The sequence below is a fragment of the Carcharodon carcharias genome, chromosome 5 (genome assembly GCF_017639515.1).
Source record: "Carcharodon carcharias isolate sCarCar2 chromosome 5, sCarCar2.pri, whole genome shotgun sequence".
Taxonomy (NCBI): Eukaryota; Metazoa; Chordata; class Chondrichthyes; order Lamniformes; family Lamnidae; genus Carcharodon; species Carcharodon carcharias.
In genome coordinates, this window is record NC_054471.1 from 79,588,724 (window position 1) to 79,596,861 (window position 8,138).

An 8,138-nucleotide genomic window follows, 5' to 3' on the forward strand; every position below is an offset into this window, starting at 1 on the left:
AGTTAGAAGTTTCGGACACAAAGCTGAGGACATACACGGGCAAAGAAATAAACATGAAAGGGGTATGTCAAGTCAAGGTGTAGTATGAGGAACATTCTGCAAAATTACCCCTATTTGTAATGTCAGGGAGGGGACTGAGTCTCCTTGGAAGGAACTGGTTGGGAGAGGTAATTCTTGAGGGCCTGCTAAGTTCCCAATTTAAACCAGAAGTGTTGCTGCAAGAAAAAATGAATACACAAAGACCCAATGGGAGAAGTCCATAGAAGTGTTACACCGGGACAGAGTTCAAACTGAAGTCAGCATCCTTCAAAAGGAAATGGAAAATCTGTTAAAGGACTTTCATGCACTAGAAAATTCAATCGGCTCCCAATTTGTGCTATGAAAAAGATATGAAGAAGAAAGGGAAGAATTAAGCCTGTTTCTGGCTGAGTTAAGGAACGAATCAGCCAAGAAGGGGCAACGATATGTGATTGTCCAGGAAACTATTAATGAGAATAGGAAAGAATTGGAAGAACTGAAGCAGCAGCTGCATAAAATCCCTGAAGTTTTAAAGCTAAACAGTCTTGAATTCTCAGAAGAGCTGACGGAAAGCTCAACTATTGAGCTCATTCACGTTCGGCTCGTGCCTGAGTCTAGTCCAGCAAAATTAAAGAGAAGACAGAGATGTGGGTCAGTGCTACCAAGAAAAGGACAGGCAGCAAGGAAAAGAGAAATTATTGACAGTCCTCAGAAAGAAAACCAAAAATACTTTTTTTTCCCTTTTCCTCTTTCTCCTCACACATCATCTAGCTCATCACTGTATTGTTCTCTGCTTGTTGCCCTTTATCTGTTTTAGCTTAGAGGGGAGGAGCAGCAGGAGTGAACAAGACTGCACCCAGAAAATGGTGAAATCATCCACTGAGGGACAGAGGGACATAGTGGGCAATTGCCCCTGAAAGGGAGGTCCTGGAAACACCAGCTGAGGTTGCTGTGCTACTGCCCTCAACCCGTTGAAGAAGGCCTCCTGAGAGACTTGACCTGTAAATAGTTATCGTGCAAATAGTTAATGTGATTTAAGCTTGTTGGCTGTACTTTTAAGTAAAGGGGGAGGGATGTGGTAAAGTGAGGTACCCTGTCCCTTTAAAAGAATGCACGTGTACTGACCATGTGACAGCACTGCCAAATCACTGTACAGTGTGGGCAACTGGGAACTGGAAGTCTAGTTCTGGAGGTTTCTAAGTAAACACGCATGATCTGGTGCTCTGCCCTACGTCTTAATAAACCATCACTGTTTATTCTTACATCAGCCTCTCCCATTTACTGAGTGCAAGCAGCAATTGAGGAGAACATAGGAAGGCATGCAGTTAGAGTCTGGTTGGCCAACAAACTCATTTACCCAAGACATAAAATCATGAATCCAATATTTCTACTTCTCGATCTTGGCCAACTGCTCGTCATAAACAACACCTTCCTTGCACCACTAGCATACAACCAGGCTTAAAAGCATGGCAAAGTTCTAAAACTCCTCTGGCCAGTCATCTCCTCCTGTCATGTTGCTGTTACTGGGCAGATTAAAAAATAAGTTGTGGCACTGATGGTGTTATCCGACCATTGCTTTCACAGGTTAAGTAGGCCCTCAGGATCATCATATAGGGGCCTGCATTGTCACCATAAAATATTACAACAGCCAGAAATGGGGTTGGGTGGCTCGCTTTTTTTATATAAGACATTCTGATATTTTGTGTATACCTGTGATGCTGTAAGGCCTCCCTCTGTTTCTTTTCACAGAATCACAGGACTTTAATGGCACAGAAGGAGGCCAGTCGGTCCATCATGTAACTTTTTCGAGTACAAACAGGTTTCCATCTGTTTCAGATGAAGTTACATTGTTTTCATAGTTTGCCATTGTGAGATTTGAACTCTTGATAATCTTTTAAATGAAAACCAAATCAACAAAATTGGGATAAATCAGGCACAGCCCCTAATTCAGGTCAGCTGTAAAACCAAGAACAAAGTTTAAAGGAAACTTACAAAACATTATTAGCCAATTTGTAACTCTTTCAAGTTAACACATTTCCATCTGTATTCAGATGAGGTGACATTATTTCATAGTTTGCCATTGTGAGATTTGAACACTTGACCTTAGGGTTACAAACCCAGGACCATAACCACTTGGCTATTTAGGCCAATCTAAGCCTACTGCACCTGGTATTCCCAGGCAGTCTCCCATCCAAGTACTAACCAGGCCTGAGTCTGCTTAGCTTCCGAGATCAGACGAGATCGGGCGTTTTCAGACTAGGATGGCCTTAGCCTTTTAAGTCAGAGCAGACTTCCTTCGAGCTGGAATTGAACCAGCGACCTAAGGATACCAACTAGGACGATCACCTACAGTTATCCCCTCTACCAGCTGAGCTATCGAAGGGGAGCCCAAAAATAACATTGTTTCATGATTTTACCATTGTGAGATTTGAACTCTTGATCTTAGGGTTACAAACCCAGTTCCATAACCACTTGGCTATTTAGGCCAAGCTCGGTCCATCATGTATGCACCGGCACTCCAAATGAGCATTATGATCTAGTGCTATTGACCTGCCTTTTCCCTGAACCCTTGCAGGTTGTTTCTATTCAAATAATCACCTAATATCCTCTTGAACGCCTCAATTGAACCTGCCGCCACTACACTTCCAGGCAGTGCATTCTAGACCCAAACAACTCGCTGTGTGAAAAAGATTTTTCTCACGCCACATTTGCTTCTTTTGCAAATCACTTTAAATCTGTGCCCTCTCATTCTTGAACCTTTTACACTTGTGTGAAAATGTAACCTGTTATGAGGTGGACCAATGTCCTGAGTTCAAACTGGGTGGCAGAAACATGGAGTGCAGAGGACATCGGATGAAGGGAGAAGATTTTTGACCAAAGACATCAACTCTGAGGCTTATATGGAACTTTTTTAAAAACAAAGACTGGACAAGGGTACACCAACGTGTCAGGACAGGCCACTGGGCTGGTGGCTGACCACCAGACACCCTGATTACAGAAACTGACCTAGACAATTGTCTCTCGAGTATGTGTGAATGGCTTTCTTCCTGCCACACAAAGATACAGAAATCACATCCATTGCTGATAGATACCTGGAGATAGCCCCTGCTGAGACCACGTGCAGGTTGCCTTTGCATGGCCAGCGTTGAATTGATAATCCAATCAGACAACTGGATTTAAGGCGTTACATTACATGCTGCAAGACCAGGGTCAGAAAGGGGTATAAAGCCACAGCTCCCAAGGACTTTGGAGCTGCAAGCGGGAAGTGTGATTTACTCAGTCATAGAAAATCGTGTGGAGGAATTTATTCAGTGCACCAACCACCTGAGAACGAGCTCCTGCACCCAGGTCCGACTAAGCAACTGGTGTTGTAAATAAATACTATTGCTAGGTGGGTTAATAAAGGTTTTCCACATAAAGTGGAAATTGTATTAATAGTTTGTTTTGTGTCATTGTTACCAGGTACGGGGTGTGGACCTTAGAGGGTAGCGACAAACCCCAAGTTAAGAGTCAAACACATTATGAAGAAAGTGATCAATACACCATCAACTGCTTGTGGGCCGAACTCACAAGAGAACCATTTTAGTGTGGTGGACTCTAATGGGACGGCATTACCTGTGGGGACATATTAGGAAGTTTCACTGATTCTGCTGGTATCAATTCACTCTGAAATTTGGAAGTAAAATTTGATATAACTCACGCATAAGTCAGTGTCACAATCAGGGCCTGCGGAATGTATGGAACTCATGCTCCTTTGTGTGTGATAACTGAAGCTTCAATTGGTCCAACCATCAAGACATCTAACCATCATTCATGCAAGACAGTTTAAGAAGCTGCAAATTAGAATGTGATGACTCATGATGCCATTAGAGTGAATCCACAGTACAGAAAATGCAGAACAGATCTCAGCATGGCTAGATTTAAAAAAAAGCTTAAAGAAAAAACTCACAGTAAAACACCAGAAAACTTCCTGTTCCCTGCTGCATCTAAAATTCTGGACTTAATTAAACACCTGTTTTGAATCAGTGTAACTGCAGGAAATTTTCTCCCTAGCATGGGGATGGAGCCATTATACTGAGCCAAGATACATTCAGGCATAAGGATTGATAGTCAGTGTAAAAGATTGAGGAATTTTCAGCCTAGTGTAATTAAATGAGACACACATTAGCTTGGTCTTTTCTGCCGGATATTTCTATGCACACTAGGTGCAAATGCATAAGAAATTCCACCACGATCGTTTAAGGGTCATCAGCAAAACAAATTGCTCGACTAATGTAAAACATAAGTGGGGTTGTTGCAGAATCAAGGGATCATAGTGACACAGTTGTTTTAATTTGAACTAATAGTTCAAGCTGAGTCCAACCCTGGGTGTACTCATCAGCAATTTGACCAGAGTGAGGTCTCTTACACTCCAAACACAAAATGAAGGATTTCAACGATGGTTATTGAGCCATTCAGGCCATGAAGGCCCATGCTTTGCCATTTGATTGCAGGTGGAGCAAAGATGGGAACATGATGGCTCACGGTCTGTACTCCCAGAATAGAGGCAGAAAAGGTTAGGGGCCATTTCTGCTCTTGATTGGTATCAGATATGTCATACTGAAAATACAAGTCTTATGGGTATTGGATGAAGGCAGGATTAGGCCGAGATGGTCCTGATGTTAAATAGCCTGTTGACAATCACTGGATAAGGCTGATGATGCCAAATCCATGGTAAATGCCATCAAGTAAAATGACCACATATATTTCCATTGCATTCATTGGCTCAGTGTGGCACTTCTGCTTTTGAATCAAAAGGTTGTTCAAGTTCCACGCCAGAGACTTGAGCACAAAAGCTAGGTGACACTCCCAACATAGTACCGACAGAATGCTGCACTGCTGGAGAAGCTGTCTTTTGGATCAGATATGAAACTGAGGCCCCATCTATCCCCTCAGGTGGATGTAAATGATTCTATCACACTATTTGAAGAAGGGCAGGAGATTTCTGCCTGGTTTAGTGACCAATGATTAGCTAATCGCTAAAAAAAAAGACTAGCTGGTCATTATCACATTACTGTTTATGGGATCTTGTCATGCAGAGTTTGGCTACAGAGTTTCCTCTATTACAACTGTGGCTCCATAGCAAAAGTACTTCATTGGCTGTAAAGCAGCTTGAGCCACCTAACATTGTGAACTGTTGTTATATAAATACAATCCTTCTTTCCTAAGAGAAGGAATAGTGGACACTGAGCGCAAAGATTAGAGAATTTAATGTTGATGAATAAAGTCGCAAGTAAATAGTTTATTTTGAGCAGGCTTTTCAAGAAGGGGATAGACATGTTGAGGCAAAAAGGTTTTATTAAGAGAATTCCCGAGCAGAGGACATGGTGCCATTGATAATGGAACTGAAAGATGGAGCTTGCATCGTGAATCAAAGTCAGAAAAGTAACAGCTCTAACTGAAGTTCATGGCTCATGGGGGTAAATGATGAAGGGCTTTAAAGACAAAGGTAGTCTTGTTTTCTTGTGGAGAAACATTTTGCCTCCACTCAGTTTGTTTAGGTAGTTGGGGCACCGAAACAACCAAGTGCTTAAGGCGATGGCCTGCTATTCCAGTGTTCAAGCTTGGGTTCCAATCTCATCCTCATCTTTGGTCGGTGAAATGTTTGAGGAAGATGGTGGCTAGTGGTGATTTCACTAGATTAGTAATCTAGAGGCCCAAGTTAATGCTCTGGGGACTTAGTTTCAAATCCCACCAAGGCAGCTGGTGGAACTAAGTTCAACTAATAAATCATCACTAAATATCCTTTAGGGAAGGAAATCTGCCATCCTTACCTGGTCTGGCCGACATGTGACTCCAGACACACAGCAATGTGGTTGACTCTTAATCACCCTCTGAAATGGCCTAGCAAGCCACTCAGTTCAAGGGCATTTAGGGATGGACAAAAAATGCTGATTTTGCCAGCAATGCCCACATCTCATGAAAGAATAAATTACAAAAAAAGTCAGGTTGAGATTGTAAACTTTCCAAATGTGAACTAATATTCCAATCCTTCTGCTCATTTCACAGTTTAACCTGCTGTTGGTATGATATTGATAGCAATCTTAAATCTAATTCCAAATTTTGATCTTCACTCAAAATCATTAGTGCAAAACTTTACCTCCTGAGCATTAGGCTGTAATAAATGGTATGTGATAATCATGAAAAGTTAGTGTCAATTAGTTGGCACTTCCAATAGTGCATTTAACAGGGATAAAATGTTTTAGAGACACCAGTTTATGAGGGACACACAAAAACTTATATTTGAGAAATTTTCCAGTCAACAGCAGTAGGAGAAACAACAATCTGGTGGTTTTAAAGATTTCTTTTCTGGGGATAGCACCTGCTTGCTGCTACAGCAGTTATTAAAAAATAGAAGTTCAAAGAAAATCTTTTTTATTTACTGAGGTAATTCATTTTATATTGACTAGAAATATTAAGGTGATTTGAATAAGGTTTGGATTTTTAAAAAAGTAAACAGAATAAAGCTGCCTTTAAATAAATGTTTTCAGATGAAAATCGAGTCAAAGACTTTAGAAAGGGTGATTTACGTCAATTGCACAGTACACGTATGAAGTTCAATTTCACACAGCACCCAATTTTTTCTGGAAATGCACATTATCAAACTAATAACTGAAGCATTACTTCTAACTATGTTTACTACACCTTCCTACTGGTGCATTGGAAAAGGAAATGGCCAATCTTAGCACTAGAAATGCCAAATTACCTTTTCTTTGTCGATAGGTCAGTGAGGCAGAAAACGTACCAACATCTTTGGAATTCTTGATGTGAATCAGGAAGTGCAAATAATTAATTTATTTCATCCTTTATTTGATGCCTACTGTTAAAAGAGACATGTCAAAGCTGTTCGTCTTGCACTCTTCATGATACTTCACAAGAATAAGAGGAAAGCAACAATAAATTATTTTTTACCCCTTATATTGGTATTCTTGCCAAGTGTTCTGATGAGTCCAAGACAAAAAAGCTTCACCATGTCTCTTTTTTCAGCAATACTCAAGTTCTGCATACCAAATGACGATTTGCCTACTGTTAGGTTTTTGGGTCTCTTTGGCTTATTGCCTGTATCTTCAGCTCCTCTGATGTATTTCACAGTGTTTACAGCTGTTCTGTTCCATAACTATCTTGCAACAGGTTTGCAATCCTGTGGGCCAATCTAAGGTTATCTCCCTTAGGCAAGGCCAAAGATTGCGGAAGGCACATATCCAGATTCCCAATGTGCACTCTTGGCCAGTGGCACTGTACACCCACAAGCATGTTTGATCACTCTACCTCATAAAGGGCACTGCTGAATATGGAGAGGATCGTAACAAGAACACGGACTGCAGCGGTTCAAGAAGGCAGCTCACCACCACCTTCTTAAGGGCAATTAGGGTTGGGCAATAAATGCTGGCCCAACTAGTGAAGCCCACATCCTGTGAATGAATAAAAAATGAACAAGTACGATACTAAGAATAAGAACTCAAAGCAGTTAGGAGAAATTGACAGAACAAAACTATTTTTCATTGAAGAATGGACGATGGGGAATAGTCCATGTTTTCAAAACAGATACAGATGACCTAGATCTAAGCAAGTTATATTACTTGGATGGTGAATGGAAAATGAAAGTAAAGAGCTTTAAAATTAACAAGACTTCGGTTAGAAATTAAAACAAGTTATTTTTCCCCTTATGAGAACAAGTAGAGTTAATGTCATTGTTACGGGGAAGATGGGGTTCAGTTCAAACAGCACTGAGTTTTCCTTTTACCACCTGTCTATAAACAGAAAGGGGTTTTGATTTTTTTTTTCAATAATTGGCGGTGTATTTCCCAAACCCCTCTGTTTTTGTGGATCCAATTTCTACTAATAACCCCACAGCAAACTCAAGGTAGGATTAACTCAGAGAGGTTACTTCATTGTACACATTCAAAAACCATAAAAAGGAGGGTCTGCAAATTACCCCATCCGTACTTATACAGTAAAGGGAGCAATAAAGAAAAGTAGGTTTTCCAGTACAGGGAAATCAAATATTGGTTCATTTGAGTTCCAGAATCCAGAATCAAAATCTAATGAGGAATTGCTTCACAGAGGTCAGAGGGCTGAAA

General features: G+C 40.8%; 1 non-coding gene across 1 annotated transcript; it reads right to left on the bottom strand.

Annotated features, from left to right (window-relative positions):
• Positions 1 to 2,172: 2,172 nt before the first annotated feature.
• LOC121278481 lies at positions 2,173 to 2,291 on the bottom strand. Its single transcript, XR_005943161.1, has one exon. It is a non-coding gene; the product is annotated as a 5S ribosomal RNA (ribosomal RNA).
• Positions 2,292 to 8,138: the final 5,847 nt, after the last annotated feature.